The sequence below is a fragment of the Diabrotica virgifera genome, chromosome 2 (assembly GCF_917563875.1).
Source record: "Diabrotica virgifera virgifera chromosome 2, PGI_DIABVI_V3a".
Classification (NCBI taxonomy): Eukaryota; Metazoa; Arthropoda; class Insecta; order Coleoptera; family Chrysomelidae; genus Diabrotica; species Diabrotica virgifera.
In genome coordinates this window covers 171,085,052-171,101,731 of record NC_065444.1, presented here as the reverse complement: position 1 = coordinate 171,101,731, position 16,680 = coordinate 171,085,052, and the positions used below count along the sequence as shown (strand labels likewise).

General features: G+C 32.9%; 1 non-coding gene across 1 annotated transcript; it reads left to right on the top strand.

Annotated features, from left to right (window-relative positions):
* Nucleotides 1–9,124: 9,124 nt before the first annotated feature.
* Nucleotides 9,125–9,255, top strand: LOC114335596 (U11 spliceosomal RNA). The gene has a single exon (XR_003653291.1). It is a non-coding gene; the product is annotated as a U11 spliceosomal RNA (small nuclear RNA).
* The last annotated feature ends 7,425 nt before the right edge of the window (nt 9,256–16,680 follow it).

Sequence of the window (16,680 nt, the reverse complement as noted above, 5' to 3'; positions counted from 1 at the left end):
GTGAAAATTAAACGAATATTTTAGCAACAATTCAATTGTTAATTAACAATTTACAGTCGCAATAACAACCGAAATAATCATGAGACATTTATCAAAATTAGAAAGATTATAAAGATGGCATGCCTATTTAATATTTTGTCGACAAAATATAAATTTTTCATTTTTTTGCATAATCTTTAAATGTTTAAAAAAAATAGTTATAAACAAATTAACATTTCTCAGAAATTGTTTATTATATTATAATTTAAAAAAATACTTAAAATGCGTATTTCAAAGGTGTTGAAAAAGAATTCTTTAAAAAAAATTTCCAACCATTTGCAAAAAAGTTATGAAACAGCAAAATAAACATATGATTATTCCGTTGTTTAGGTATAATTTGTTTTAATTGTTTCAAAGCTTAAAAGTGAGTTTATGGTACAAACTAATTACTCTCAAAAAATATCAAATATTAGTTCAATGGTTATAATATAATAAAAGATTAAAATTGTTTTTTTTTTGTAATTTTTAGCGCAAAAGTAGGCTTGATACAGAGCCGGAGATAAAATGTTCACTCGAAGCGACGACACGATTTAAACTCGCGCGAGTTGTGTATGTGGACGGGTAGCTACGGTACTGTATTATTCTACTTTCGCGCGTGTAAATTACAAAAAAATATATTTATAATCTTTAATTAAAATATAACCATTAAACTAATAATCAATATTTTTTGTAAGTAATTAGCTTGTACTTTAAACTCACTTTTACGCTTTGAAAGAATTAAAAAAAATTATAAACAACGTAATAATCGTATGTTTACTATATTGTCTCATAACTTTTTTGCAAATAGCTGCAAAAAAATTCTAAAGCATTCATTTTAAAGATCTTTGAAATACGCAATTTAACTATTTTTTAAAATTAAAATATAATAAAAACTTTCTGAGAAACGTTAATTTGTTTATAACTATTTTTTTTAAACATTTAAAGATTAATCAAAAAAATTAAAAATTTATATTTTGTCGACAAAATATTAAATAGGCATCTCATCTTTATAAGATTTGAAAGTTTGATCAGTGTATTAGAATTATTTTGGTTATTATTGCGACCGTAAATTATTAATTAACAATTGAATTGTTGCTAAAATATTCGTTTAATTTTCACCGGCTTCTGAAACCATAATCTAAACCAAGAAATCTTTTATGTCACCGAGTTATTTAATTATTGATAGATAATTACTTATCTAAAACTTTATTTGAAATTTAATGATTTTGTTGGGAAAACCCGCATTTTCCGAGGAAAATTTTCGTCGGAGCAGATCGGGAAAAACATGTCTTTATGCAGAATTTAATTTCAGTGAATTTTTATTTGGGTGTTTTTGGTGTAAATTTAAAATCTTTGGAGTTATAGAGCAAAAATTAAAAAAAACACGATTTTCGGGCGCCATTTTGTTTATAAAAAAAGTAGCACACTATCTGCGGACTTTGCATACCTATATTATTAATATATATAATCATAAGCTTCGATTCCAGCAATAAAATTGCTGGTAAATAGCTTTTCCCAAAAATGGCCTATTCTCTGATAATCAGCCCAGACTATTTCGTAAGTTCGGCTCTACGACAAGCCCCAAATAAACCAAAAATGGTAACTACTTTTATCATAAGATATATCTCGTTTGGTGCGTCTAACATAAAGGCTATATCTTCTTTACTAAAAATGTTTGCTTTTTGTGTTCGAAAACCAATATTTTGTTTTTTCAAAAAAGTTGTTAGTTTCTAAAACTTACTTATATCAATACTGTGCTTTATTTTCATTAAACTTTTAATCATGAAATAGCGTGACCAAAGTGTTTTTTATTTAAGCACTTTGCTCAATTCTAAAAAGTATCCCAAAAATACTTCCTCTTTATAGCTCCTTACTTTCATGGATTCGCACCAGTTCACAAAATGGACAAATTGTTTTTGCTACCTCTCTTTGGATTTGGCAGGCAACAAATTTAAATTTTTTTCCGCGGCGTCTATCAAGACAGCTTCCGGGATCTCTTCGTCCGATGAATCCATGTAATTTTTTAAAAATTGCAGCGAAAACACACAAATGCATACGTTGTTTGACAAGGTTGTCAAAATCAAACTTTCAATAAAATTGGTTACTATGACGACGATATTCAAAACCATTGTGATTGTCCACTGATTTGACTTAGAATATTATGTCAAAATAATTCTATTTCAAAGAATTTTCAGTAGTAATTGCACAAGAGCTCTGAAATTATTGAATTTTTCCCGAGTGACACTTTGACAGTTTTAATTTCACGAGCCGAAGGCGAGTGAAATTATGTCGAAAGTGTCACGAGAGCAAAAATTTTATATTAAATTCAGAGGTCGAGTGCAATTTGTTGCGATTATTTCATGAATAAAACTGTTCAAAACCAAAATTTTATTGTAATTTATTTATGTAAGTACCATTAAACACACAGTTTTTATAAATATTTGACGATTGAAAGTCATCACTTTTATAATTTTTAAAACATTAATTGTCATTAATGTCACTGAATGTATTTTTTCGTAGCAACGAAGGGCATCTGACGTAATATACTTAACGATGGGAGATTATCAAAAATTATCGATTAAATTCAGATTTCTGTAGCTTTCTATTGGTCAGAATCTCCTATGAATGAAATAATCAGTAGTATATGCACAAGAGCTCTGAAATTATTGAATTTTTCCCGAGTGACACTGACAGTTTTAAGAGAGTCATCATTTTTATAATTTTTAAAACATTAATTGTCATGAATGTCACTGAATGTATTTTTTCGTAGCAACGAAGGGCACCTGACGTAATATACTTAACGACGGGAGATTATCAAAAATTATCGATTTAATTCAGATTTCTGTAGCTTTCTATTGGTCAGAATCTCCTATGAATGAAATAATCGCGTTAATTTCATTAAATAATGAACACAATAAGATAAATTTGAAATAAATTAGTAAATAATATCTAAATATTAGTTTATTGCATATATTACAATATATTATAATGCCCTATTACAAGGTATTCTACTTTCCCGCACTAGTGCGGGAAAGTGCAACTTTCGGAAACAAAATGCGTGCGGGAAAGTGGCTGTTTAGGCACGGCCGTAGAAAAATAATTTATCAGTAAAAAAATTTACGAAAAGAAAACATGAACACAAAATGCAACATTTTTGAAAAAATTAAAATCTACTTTTAATAAAATATTTTAAATATTTAGTTACATAAAGACTGATTTATATTGCACCGGGACGTGGACGGCACGGAGCGCAGAACAATAGAAATCGCACGTCCTCGGCACTTCCCGGTCTCGCCCCGTTCCATCGTAAGATAAATCAGCCAGTGCTTTTCATATCGGACGATACTTCAACGTGCCCTGTCCCGTCCACGTCTCCGTTGTAATATAAATCCGGTTTTAGTTGTTCAAAATGACCTCCTAACACATTTATGCAAGCCTAAAAACGCTCATTGAATGGGTTACTTACACTACGAAGCATTAAGCATTTGTAAATTTACACTTCAAAATACACTTATTTGTACATATTTTATTTTTCATCTCCTCCCTTGTTGTTGGAGGCATTTATAACCTTCAGTCTTACGCTCGAAACACACTAATATTTGAACGTACGATGGTTGAAATTTACATAGTGGATCTAGCAATCATATGGAATCTTGCTCCCTTCACCGAACGGTTCAAGCAGAGAAGGGAGAAAGATTCCATATGATTGCTCGAGCCACTATGTAGATTTCAACCATTGCACGGTCAAAATTCTTAGTGTGTGAAAAGCGTTAAAGTAACCCCAAAAAAAGTCTGCACAGTAGTTTAATCTGGTAATCTGGCCTGGGTGGTCACGCTTAGGGAATGCAATCCCGATCTCGCGGGATCCCGATCTCGCGGGATCCCGATCTCGCGAGATCCCGTGTAATTTTTCGGGATCAATCCCGAAGCATAATATGACGAGATCCCGTTCGAGATTGACGGGATTGGGCGGCAATGGTCAGCGATGCTACACACATCTGCTCGGGACGCGAGCGGTGCGCCGACTGAACTGACTGACGGCCGGGCGGGAGTGCAGTGCCGAATAGCACTGCAGAGGGAGGGAGAAAGAGGTGCATCATGCATGCGTGCGGGCAGGCAGCCATTTGTTTGTTTACCTACCTAATTGTTTAAGTTATGCTCGTGCAGTTTTAGTAATTGTTTTTCCTTAAATTACGCATTTTTATGTTGTTTATGTGAGTTAAATACATAATAATATAACTTTTGGTTTCCTATAAGTAATAAGTGATTACTAGTAACTTAAAATGGCGAAAAACAATCCAGATCAAGCCTACGTGGAGTTTAGCAGTCGTTTACCGGTATGGAGATATTTCAAGAAAGCCGTTAATAATTTAACTGCTCAGTGCAAACTATGTAAATCTATTCTCAAAACCACATCCGGGTCTACAAAAGGTTTACACGTCCATATGATGGCAATCCATAAAATCGACACAAAAATTGCGGGAGTCGGAAGAACATCAAGTACACCTGAGTCAAATGTATCACTACCTTCGACGTCGTCAGCGTCTAGTAGAGCATCGTCGTCAGCTGCGCGGTCGCCTATTGATGTTGAGGCTCAATTTACACCAGAAGATCGTGAAAATTGCCAAATACCACAGAAGAAAATCAAAATCAGTGATTATTTTCCATCCGATTCTAACGTAACAAAAGATTTAATGATTTCCCGAATGGTTGCCAAAGATGGTTTACCGTTTAGAGTATTTTGTAGTTCCGAGGACATGAAGAGTCTTTTTGCTGCGAACGGTAACAATTACAAATTGCCTTCTTCACCAAATACAATTAAACAAATTGTGATGAATTATGGAACGACGCTCAAAATGAAAGTGAAGGAAGATCTTTTAAAGTTGAAGAATGAATATTATAGGTTTACAGTTACGTTAGATGAATGGACATCTGGAATGAATCGGCGATTTTTAAATGTTAATGTACACACAATTATTAACAGTGAGCCTACTCAATGGAATATTGGACTAGCGCGCATTTTTGGAAGTATGTCGTCGGAGTCTTGTGTTCAGCTTCTGAAAGAAAAACTATCAGAATTTAATTTATTCCTGGATAACGACATAGTCGGTATAACGACCGATGGAGCCAGCGTCATGAAGAAAGTTGGTCGACTGATTGAACCACTACAACAGCTTTGCTACGCCCACGGTGTACAATTAGGTATAACAGATGTCATTTATAAGAAGAATGTAGAATCTAATGAAGTGGAAGAATTTGAAGACCCTGAACTGAACATAAATCGCAGTGCGGAGGAGGAAGAAGTCTTGGACGACAATCCGGATAATTATAATGGTTTAAACTTTTCCTTACCTATAAGACAAGTTGATCTGGCTACAGAATACCAAATGATTATATCGAAACTAAGAAAATGCGTCAAACTTTTTAGGAATTCTCCTACCAAGAATGATATGCTTCAGAATTATATTCAGCAAGAGTTTGGCAAAACAATTCAGCTGGTCCTTGACTGCAAGACACGTTGGTCTAGCCTATGCAACATGATAAGTACATACAATAGAGTAAAGCAGTGTGTAGCTAAGACCTTAGTTGACCTCTCACTCAGTTCCAATTCAGACTATTTTTTCACGGATGAAGAACATGCTGTCCTTATCGATTTGGAAAATACATTTCAGCCAGTAAAGTTGGCCGTTGAGGTACTGTGCCGTCGAGATACTGATTTAGTTAGTGCAGAACATACGTTGCGTTTCATGATTCGAAAGCTAGAAGACCTAAAAACTCCTCTCTCAGAAAACTTGGTATCTTCGATGAACAATCGTATCTCCGAGCGTCGAATAAAAGCAACTGCAGCGCTGTTATATTTGAAAAATCCGAATAATTATCAAGATGATTTAGAACAATGGAAAGACAACGAGACTTTCCAATTGCCAAGTAAATATCTCAAGGAAAGAAATTAAAAATATAATCACACGATTATATCGCGATGAACCAAACCAAGTAGAGATTAATACCACAGTATTAAACGAAGATGACTTGCCACTTTCTATGATTGCAGAGGATTTAAATTTAAGTGCAGTAGCAGTAGCAACACAAACTAATCCTACTTCACTTCAAGAGGAATTAGAAGAAACTCTGCGAGCGTCTAAAAGTCCTTTTACACGTGTAGCCAGGTCCACAAACTTAGACAAATTAGAGTCCGTAATAAAAAAAGAAATGGATTTATTTGAGTGTGGAGGAACAAGGGGGAGATTTTTGCAGTTTGCATATAATTGCTTAATCACGCTGTTGCCAACCAGTGTTGAGTCTGAGATGGCATTCTCAGCAGCTGGCTACATTGCAACGGATATTAGATGCCGGTTAGCAGATAGTACTCTAGATACACTTTGTTTTTTAAGAAGTTACTTTCAAAATCACCTGTAAGTTACGGGTGATTTTGAAAGTAACTTCTTCTCTCTTTTGAAAGTTACGGGCCGTAACTACTTTTTGATCTCCTTGAGCACTATATTTACTTTTGTTTTGATTATGTTCTTCGTGTTACTAAAACTGTTACTTAATTATTTAGTTAGTAAAAGTTAAAGAATAAAGGCATTTATTTTCTTTCAAATAATATTTTTAATTAACCTCACTATCACAAATAAGCAGTTTTCATCGTATTCAGTCATGTGATTATTAGATATTTTTTTACCTAGACGAGATCCCGTAAATTTCGGGATCCCGCGGGATTGACATTTCTAATCCCGAGGGGTTGACTTTACGATCTCGAGTCGGGATTGCATTCCCTAGTCACGCTACTATGGTCCATGGAAAAATGAACATATCTCGAAAACTAATAAATTTAGACATTATGTGGTATACAAATTAAAGTACAGTGATGGTACTTTTCGATAGTGATATAAAATACAGGGTGTTCCATTTAAAATTACTGAGAAAATAATGTACTTGCGTTTTGTATCACCCGCCTGTATTCAATATAAAGAAAATGAGCAATATCAATCATTTATGAAAATTATGACAATAAATAAAAAAATATGGCATCAATAAACCATTGCCGTTGTGCTTATTTTTATTTATACAGGGAGTTGAACTTGTTACGATTTTCATATAAAATTGGTTACAACTTTGTAAATACCCTGTATAACATACCAAACCTTTATATTTTTGTCATGGAGACGTTAAGAAGATTTTGAACGTAAAATAAAATACCAGTTCCAGTTAAAAAAAATAAGTTTGGTCTGCCACTATATGTTATCGAACACCCTGTAACATTCTAACTAATTTTGTAATGTAAAGCTCAAATTGGCTATAATTTTTGTTATTAACTTTTATCGCTATCTATTACTATAACGGATCTACGGAGCATTACCCCACTAATCAATCACCCTGTATGTTGAAAAGATAGAAAATGGCTGAAGAAGAAGAAGTTCTTTCTTAAATATCTTATTAGTTAAACGAGGTTAATTTATATCTGCCTATTAAATTCATTTACAATACAATTATTCATAACAATATTATAATGCTATTTAAAAGTTTATCAAGTGTAAACCCTATAATTATTACAGATGAGATAAATCTTCAATAACTTTAACTTATGAAGTTTATTTTAATGCTACATGGAGAATGTGGGTACTTCATATGACGGCTTTGAATTTTTATTCATCGTTTAGATTTTAGATAAATTCGTAATTTTTATATTCAAAAATAAAACCTTTCGGGTAGCCATATGAACAGTTTTTATACAGTATGCCCCTGTAAGTTGTATCCATATGGAAAACTTTTTTATTATTAATTTTACGAAAAAATTACTTTATAAAAAGCCCTGCATGGTCCAAAACCTAAGATTTAATCATCAAATATTAAATTTTTTGAATATTATCCGAGGTATATCAATAATAATGAATAATTTCACTCAAGAGTAAAGTAGCTTTATTTTTCACAATGTTGAAAATTGCTTTTATGAAAAGTTGTTTGGAATTAAAAACTATATTCTAAATAGTATACAATTACATCCTTCTAATTGAAAAAAAAAATTCGAAAAATTATGGATAACATTATTTTCAGTTATTTCAATTTAGGTAACTCTTTTATTATTAATTTTACGAAAAAAGTGATTCTTAATAAAAAGTTCTGCATGGTCTAACACCTAAAATACAACCATCTTGTGTCAAATTTTATCAATTTTATACGAGGTATGTCAAAAAGTTAGAATTTCGCTTACGTTTATTTTTCACAATATCGAAAAATGTTATTATGAAAAGTTATTTAGAATTAAAAACTAAGTTTCAGTATGTAATTACATACTTCTAATTGAAATATTCTAAATTATAAAGGTACTTTACTTTTGCTCTAAATTTATCGTTTTTGGCATACCTCGTATAAAATTGATAAAATTTGATATAAGACGGTTGTATTTTAGGTTTTACACCATCCAGAACTTTTTATTAAGAATCACTTTTTTTCGTAAAATTAATAATAAAAGAGTTATCAGAATTGAAATAACTGAAAATAATGTTTGTTTCCCAAATTTTTCAAAAAAAAATTTTAATTAGAAGGATGTAATTGCATATTAGAATATAGTTTTTAAATCCAAACAACTTTTCAAAATTACAATTTTCAATATTGCGAAAATTAAAGCTACTTTACTCTTGAGTGAAATTCAAACTTTTTGACATACCTCGTATAACATTCATAAAATTTGAAATTTGATGATTGAATCTTGGGTTTTGGACCATGCAGAGTTTTTTATGAAGAATAACTTTTTTCGTAAAATTAATAATAAAAAAGTTTTCCATATGGATACAACTTACAGGGACGTACTGTATAATTGGTTGCATATGCATTCCGCATAACAGTATTACAAGTGTGTTTGTTTAGTATTTATTTATAATACAAAATTTGCACTAAATTATTTATTACATTTGCACTAAAATGTTTAGTTTAAATTTTTGTATAATATTTCAAAATATAATACCTTTTTCATTTAAAAATATATTTAATAAATACGTTTCTACCTGAAATCTTTGGATTTTGACAGAAAGATGGCAGCACTTAACGTATTTCAAAATTATCTTTACATTATTTTGTAGCCGATTTAAAACATTTTATAAAGTTTAAAAAGGGTGCTTGTTACTGGATAGCACACGAGTTCTTATGGGCTTGTGGGGTATGGTAATCAAGACATACCCAGCACGTAATTTTTGTTCCCGTGGGGCTGTTTATAGGCAATGTCTCATAGACGCCCCCTCCAAATTAATTTCAAACAAAATGTTCCCGTTCCCATATTAAGCGGGCGACAGCAACCCCCACCCCCTCATCTATGGCAACAGGCAACCCCTAAAGTTACGTTATACCATAGAGAAATAATAACTTCTCTATGGTTATACCGACAACGACCGACCTACCGACGACGAAAATCAACTTTAAGGTGAATGACCAAAATTTTGAATTCTGTCTAAATACTGACCCACTTGCTTTGTGCCGTGTAATTTGGGTTGCCTATAATATGAACTTGAATCGGCGAAATGGGCGAAATAACACTAAATAATATGTTTTGCTTACATACAGCAATTTGCTGTATTAACCACTTTACAAATTCACCTTGTAAATTAGTCATGAATGAATCAAATAATGCAGTTGAGTCCGCGAGTCTTTACCCGTGCGTCATCATTTAAAGCATACGAAATAAGTCGGAAATTTACTAAACGCAACGGCAAGTGGATATTATTCCAATCACGGGTTATAGTATAAAATTTGACGTTATAAAATAAATAGAATGTCAAATTTAAGTTTTGCTTTAAAATTTTGTTGCATAATTACAGCTACATTTGAAGTAGCTTAATAAATTATTTTATTATCATTGATTAATAAATAAATAAACAATTTATAAAAGAATTCAATAACATATATTTTCTTTTTGTTATTTTATTCACTTTGGCGGAACCTTAAACACAAGCATTCAACTGTGTCAACAATGAGGTTAGCTTTGTACGTTGTCAAAATTTATCGTAAAATAACATAAACTTATTACAAAATTTCTAACTCCAATATAAAATTAGTTGTGAAAACAACTGTTTGTATACTATAAAAAACTTCAAAATGCAACAATTCGACAAAATAACAGCAAAAAATTCATCAAACTGACAGTCACAAAAGTAAACAGACCAATACGTCAGAAATTGTACTTAAAATAGGTGAAGATATTCCCGATCGTCTTTCTTTGTAGGTACCTATCTCTTTTCAATGCACTGAGTCTAAATGGTTCATAAAAATAACATGTGTTTTTACTTAATAACAGACGGCAGCTGGTTTGTCATTAATTTCATGCGTGGAAGAGAATGATGCTAAATAAAAAGTATGTGTTTTATCTCGACAGGTATTAATGACACACGGGTAAAGACTCGCGGACTCAACTGTATGTAGTACCTTTTTTGTAGATGTATTTAAAAATGAAACTGAAAAGTTATTACTATAAAGAGTAAAGAGTGATATGTACTATGTACCTATCAACTTGTAACTATCAAATATAACTATTTGATATAACTATCAAATATACTGTGGCTTGACTAAAATAAAACAACGATTAGATATAAAAAAAATCACAAATTTTCTTAAATTTGGGAAAGTTTTTGGGTAATTTTTGTCTTACTCATCCACTCTTTTTGTACATTTTATATTTTTAACTTAGTATCAGAGCTGATGAAGAAACTTAAATACTTTTTGTAAGTATGTATTTAAAACTTATATTAAACACATAGAAACAGAAGTTAAATGTTTTTCATAATTTTATATTACAAACAATATATTTCCAAAAAGCTAGTAGGTAGTCGTAGTATGTACTACAATCAACGAACGTAACATGCAACGATCTTTAAATAAAACTAAAATTTAATTAAGCGCAAAAAACAGAAAAAAACGAAGAAAAACAAATAAAATAAACTACATATTTATATGACTGGAAACGTGCGTCTCACTCGAACTTTCTCGTGCGCTACGGATCGCAAGGGACGAGAGTCGTACAAGACGAGGAGATTTGCAATCCTAAACGCTCCGAGTACGGAGCTCAATGGCACAACGAAGGAACTTGACTGGTGGGGAGAGACCTACGCGGCTGGAATCGAGTCGAGTAGTTCGAGCGTCGGCGTCGCCCCATGTGCGGACGGCCTAAATGTCACCGTTAAAATGAACCTTATAGGCCAGGGTAATATACAAAAATATACCCTGTTCGTGACACTTCAGCAGCCAGGGTACTGAAGCGTTTTTTCGACAGGTAATACCTATAAGAGCAAATTGTAACTATTTTCTGCGTAGGATCTGGCGGCCATTTTTATTTATAAACAATTAACTGTCAAAAAATGGCATTTTCTCCTTTTTATTCAAATCAACGGAAAACAGTGAAACTTGTGATTTTTTTCGTACAAATATCTTCGAGATTATGGAAAAAGGTTTAAAATGACGTATTACAAAGTTTGATATACTCATTTATTGTTAATATAATTGCGAAAAAAGGTCAGAATTGCAAAAAAAATATTTTCGCAGTAACTGTTGTAAAAATTAGTGTATAGCTTTGAAATTTTGGTCAAATGAGGGTACTTTGGTGCTTAATTTGTGATAAAATTTTCAAAGCGATTCATTCAATTGTTTAAATTTTATTCAAATTGTTTATCCCAGAGAGCATTTTTTTGCAATAACATAAGTCAGAAAAAAAAATGACGTTAGAACCATTCCACAGGTGTCAAATCAAAGAGCATAAGCTACATTTTCAACATGGTTTAAAAAAGTTAATAAAAAATGAATTTATTAGTAATAAATAATTATGCAAAAGTATCGTGAATTTTTCTTTATAAACTTTTTGAATAACTTTTTCCAAAAAAATTAACTTTTTTGCCCTGTTTTAAGTGTACAACTACCAAGTAATGTTATTTATACAGTACGTAAATCGTTCTACTGGACATAGGGAATATACATTGAGATCATTGTGGCAACTGCGCTAACCTGTGTTAGTTGAAACTTCTGTTCGAATACGAGTTTATGGTGCAATAGAGCTGTTTCAACGAATAGAATGAATGATTTTGAATGCAAGGCAGTCCATAAATAAATCAAAAACAAAGATTATGACTCGTGAATTAATAATTTTACTTTAATTTTTAAAATATCTTTTATTTAAAAACTAATTTCCAAATTAAACAGACACAGTTTTCTCAAAAATAGTTCTTCTTCTTCTTCTTCCTTTATTGGGTTATATCCCTCGGGATAATTCGCCCAGCTTACACCAGGGAAATACTCTTGTCTTGCTCTGGGCAGTCGAATATTTCCAAATATATATGTTAAAGCCTCAATTTTTTTTTTTTTTTAAATATATATTAGCAGGAACATCTTCGTATAGGGCCAGACAGTCCCTACAGGAAAGGCAATATTATACCATAAGGGTTAAGACTTTTATCATTTGGAGGTCCAATATCTTTTTATATCTTTATCTTCTTAATTTTTTTAATTCAAATTTGGGAATTGATTAATTTATAAATTAAGTTTGGCTAAGTTAAGGAATTTAAGGATCAGGTTAATCCTACGTGGATTAAGGTTGGACATAAGTAGGCAAATTTCAATGGGAGTAGGGATATTTGTCTTGGCTTATTCTTTATATAGGTCAAAATTGGGTGACATATTTATAGGGCACTCAAAAATCAGATGATTTAAGGACCCAACTCGGCCACAGTCACAATATGGGTCATCTTTTACTCCTATCCTGAATAGGTGAACTGGAGTAGCACAATGACCTGTCCTCATTCTAATAATGGTGGTTATATGTCTTCTGTCTTGGTATGCAAAATTGTGGTACCAGGGGAGTTTATCTATCTGACCTACAATTTTAGAGTAAAATGAATTATTTCGATTTTTCCCCTGCCATTCTTGCTTCCACCGATTCCAGATGGAATGCTTGATGACTGGTAGAAAGTTGGAATAGTGAAGAGTGATATCAGCAGCTACATTTAAGGTTCTACCTATATTAGCTAGTTTATCAGCCACCATGTTCCTTTTAATATTCGAGTGTCCTGGAATCCATGCCAGACTAATATTAACGTTATTTTCTTTCGCTTCAGTGATGCCTCTCTTGGTCATGAACGATGAATGTTCTGTTTCCATAGAATAGGTTGATCTGCCTATTTTCTGTAAGGCACTTTTAGAGCCCGAGCAGATGATTGCTTGTTTAATCCCATTTTTCAAAATAATTTGGAGGGCATGATTAATTGCGACAATCTCAGCAGTACATATTTGGGTATACTTAGGTAGTTTACTGGTATAAGAATAGTTGATCTCTCGGCTAAAGACACCAAAGCCTGCTGATCCTTCATCATCAACCGAGCCGTCCGTGAAGAATTTGGTGTGACTAGGTTTATTTAGAATTATTTTTTGGAGTTGAACTGAGGCAAGTTCATCTGAACGATTAGATTGGATATTTATGATTGGAATTGTTGATAATTGATGGTCTAGTTCAAAGTTATGGCATGGGTATAAGTCACTTAAATATAAGTTGGGATAAGTACTTTTAAATTTGTTTTTTAAAAGCACTAGAAATGGAATACTTCTGTTTTTCCAATGATTTTGGTTCCTTTGAATTGCCAAGTCTAACAGGTCGAGAGCGGAAATAATTGGGTTGCCAATTAACATTAAATTTTTTAATATAAATTTAGAGCTAAGCCATTCCCATCTAGATTTAAGCGAGATCTGACCACTTTCACTTAAGAGAGCATGAATAGGGGTAGATTTCATGCATCCAGTTATAATTCGGATACTTTTGTATTTTAGTTTCTCCAATCTTTTAATTAAGGAAGTTGGACAATCGAAAATTACCTGGCAGCCATAGTCCAGATGGCTCTGAATCAGACCATTGTGTACAATTTGTAAGGTTTTTGGATCACTTCCCCAATAAGTCCCACAAAGAGCTCTCATCACATTCAGGCCACGATTTACTTTTAGTTCTATTGAGTTTACATATGAATTCCACTTTAAGTTTTTTTGAATATTTACCCCCAGGTATTTGACTGAATCCACCCAACCAATATTCTGGTTACAAAATATTACGTTAGGGGGAGAGATTTTCGTGTTTCCTTTTGTAAATAATATTGCAGAAGATTTGTTCTTAGACAGATTTAAATTGTGGTCTAGCAACCATGATTCCATCTGAATCAATAATTTATTTACATTAATTACCAATTCATTAATATCACTCCCTCTAATCAGAAGAACCAAATCGTCTGCATACTGAATTAGTTTGCATGAAGAGGGGATTAAATTATACAGGGAAAGACAATATAGGTTGAAGAGGATAGGGCTTAATGGGGAACCTTGGGGTAGTCCCAGACTTGATTTTCTTGGGCCATGGGTTTGTCCCAGTTTGTCTTTGACAAATAGCTCTCTATCATTTAGAAGGCAGAAAATCAAATTAGCCAGTTGGGTTGGAATGTTATACTTTAATAATTTGGAATACAAGAGTGATATATTGACATTATCATAAGCAGAAGAGATATCTAGAAATATGCCAACAGTGTATTGATTTTGAGCGAAGCCTATTTGAATTGTTGAGGTGAGGTATGTAAGGCATTCCGTACAACCTCTACCCCTTCTAAATCCTAGTTGTAGTGGATTAAAAATCTTATTATGTTCCACAATCCACTCTATTCTATTCTTTATAAGAGTTTCGAGCATTTTGCCTACACATGAAGAAAGAGCTATTGGTCTAAAGTTTAACGGATTATTACAATCTTTATCTATTTTGATTATAGGTAAAATTACTGATTGTTTCCACTGAACAGGAACTATACCCGTTCTAAGACTTTCATTGAAAAGTTGAATTAATAACAAAGATCCAACAACGGGAAGATTTTTTAACATTGAGTAGGAAATCTGATCCAAACCAGGAGCCGAGTCAGATTTAATTGAGAGGGAGTTCTGATACTCGTCGAGAGCAAATGGCGGTTCTAGGGCTTGAGGAGATCTAACCAATACTTTATTGACAGCAGAAAGGGGGGTTAAGCAACATAGAATTTCGTGGGATATAGGAGTAGAGGGCAATTGTGTATATATTGAAGGTTTCGAAGCCGATACCTTATTAATTTTCTCCCACACAACTTTTAGAGGAGTGTTTCTATTTAATTTACTGCAAAATAGTCTGAAACTATTTTTACGTTTTGATTTTAGGAATTTTCTTGATTTGGCTATATTCTTTTTAGCCTCGATATAGTTTTCCATTGAGGGGATATTTTTAAATTTTTTTAAGGCATACACTCTCGCAGAGACGACTTCAGCACATGAGTCATCCCACCATGGAATGTGGTATTTGGAATTATTAGGAGGGTGAAGCCAAGGTATTGTTTCATCAGCTACCGATGATATGGAGTTAGTAAAAAATTCGTAATCTTCCCTGGGAGAAGCTAAGAAAATGCTGTTTAAATTGTTATGATAAGTAGACCAATCAGCTTTCTTTAGATTTCTTCTTTTACATGAATGCGGGGGAGATTGAGGACATACACCTATCTGACATATTATGGGGAAGTGGTCACTAGTTCCAGTATCTGAAATAGTGGACCACTTGCCCACACTGGCTGCCACATCGACTGATGCCATTGTTAGATCTACTACCGACTTACTGCCTCCTGGGGCCACCAGTCTAGTTGGGGACCCATCATTGAGAAATACTAGCTCAAGTTACTCCAAAGAATCAAAAATAATCCTACCATTGTGACTGTCTCTAGAACTACCCCATGCCTTATGATTACAATTTAGATCACCCATGATTAAAAATGGCTTATTAAGTAATTTAACAAGGGAAAACCAGTTGGATTTGGAGATAGAGTTGTCTTGTGGACAGTATATATTAAGAATATTCAAATTAAAGTTAGGGAGAAATGTGAGTTGGAATTGGACATCATGATTGAAGCCTGGATTGGCAATTTGAATTTCCCTATAATCAATATTATTTTTGATAAGAGTAATTAATCCGCCATAGCCATCCTCTCGATCTTTTCTGATTATTTGATACCCTCTACATCTTATAACATGTTGGTTTGAGAGCCAAGATTCGCTAATAAGGATTATATCTGGGTTAAGGTTTTTTATAAGGATTTTTAGATTGTCAGAATTAGTGTTATACGAACGTATATTCCACTGAATAATAGTTATCGGAGTGTTAGGATTCATTATAAAGAGTATGTTTGCTAGACCAAGGAGTCAAAAGATCTCGAATCCTCAGGCTCGAGATCCTCTATTCCCCTCCGACCCTGGTTTACATTTGTATTGAAAGGTGATACACTTTTGTTTATGCTAGTCTTTAGATCTGCCATATTGTAAGGAATGGAGTATGATTTTGAGTTTATTAAGTCCCCAATGAAGGTCATGACGAGCTCCCTGTGAGATTGGTTCAGCATAGACATGGCCTGATTGAAATCCAAATGAAGTTGGGATAAAGATTGTGAGTTAGTGATTTGAGAATCAGAGTGAGCAGGATTGAATTTTGAAGTCGAAGGCTCATTTATTCTTCTACCTGATGGATTAATAAGTAGTCTTTGGTGGGAGATTTTATCATAACCTGTATTTTCTTGTATTGAAGGTCTTCTTCTTTTTGGTAGAGATTGAGTGACTTGACTAAAAGGTTTTGAATATTGAGCTGAGGCT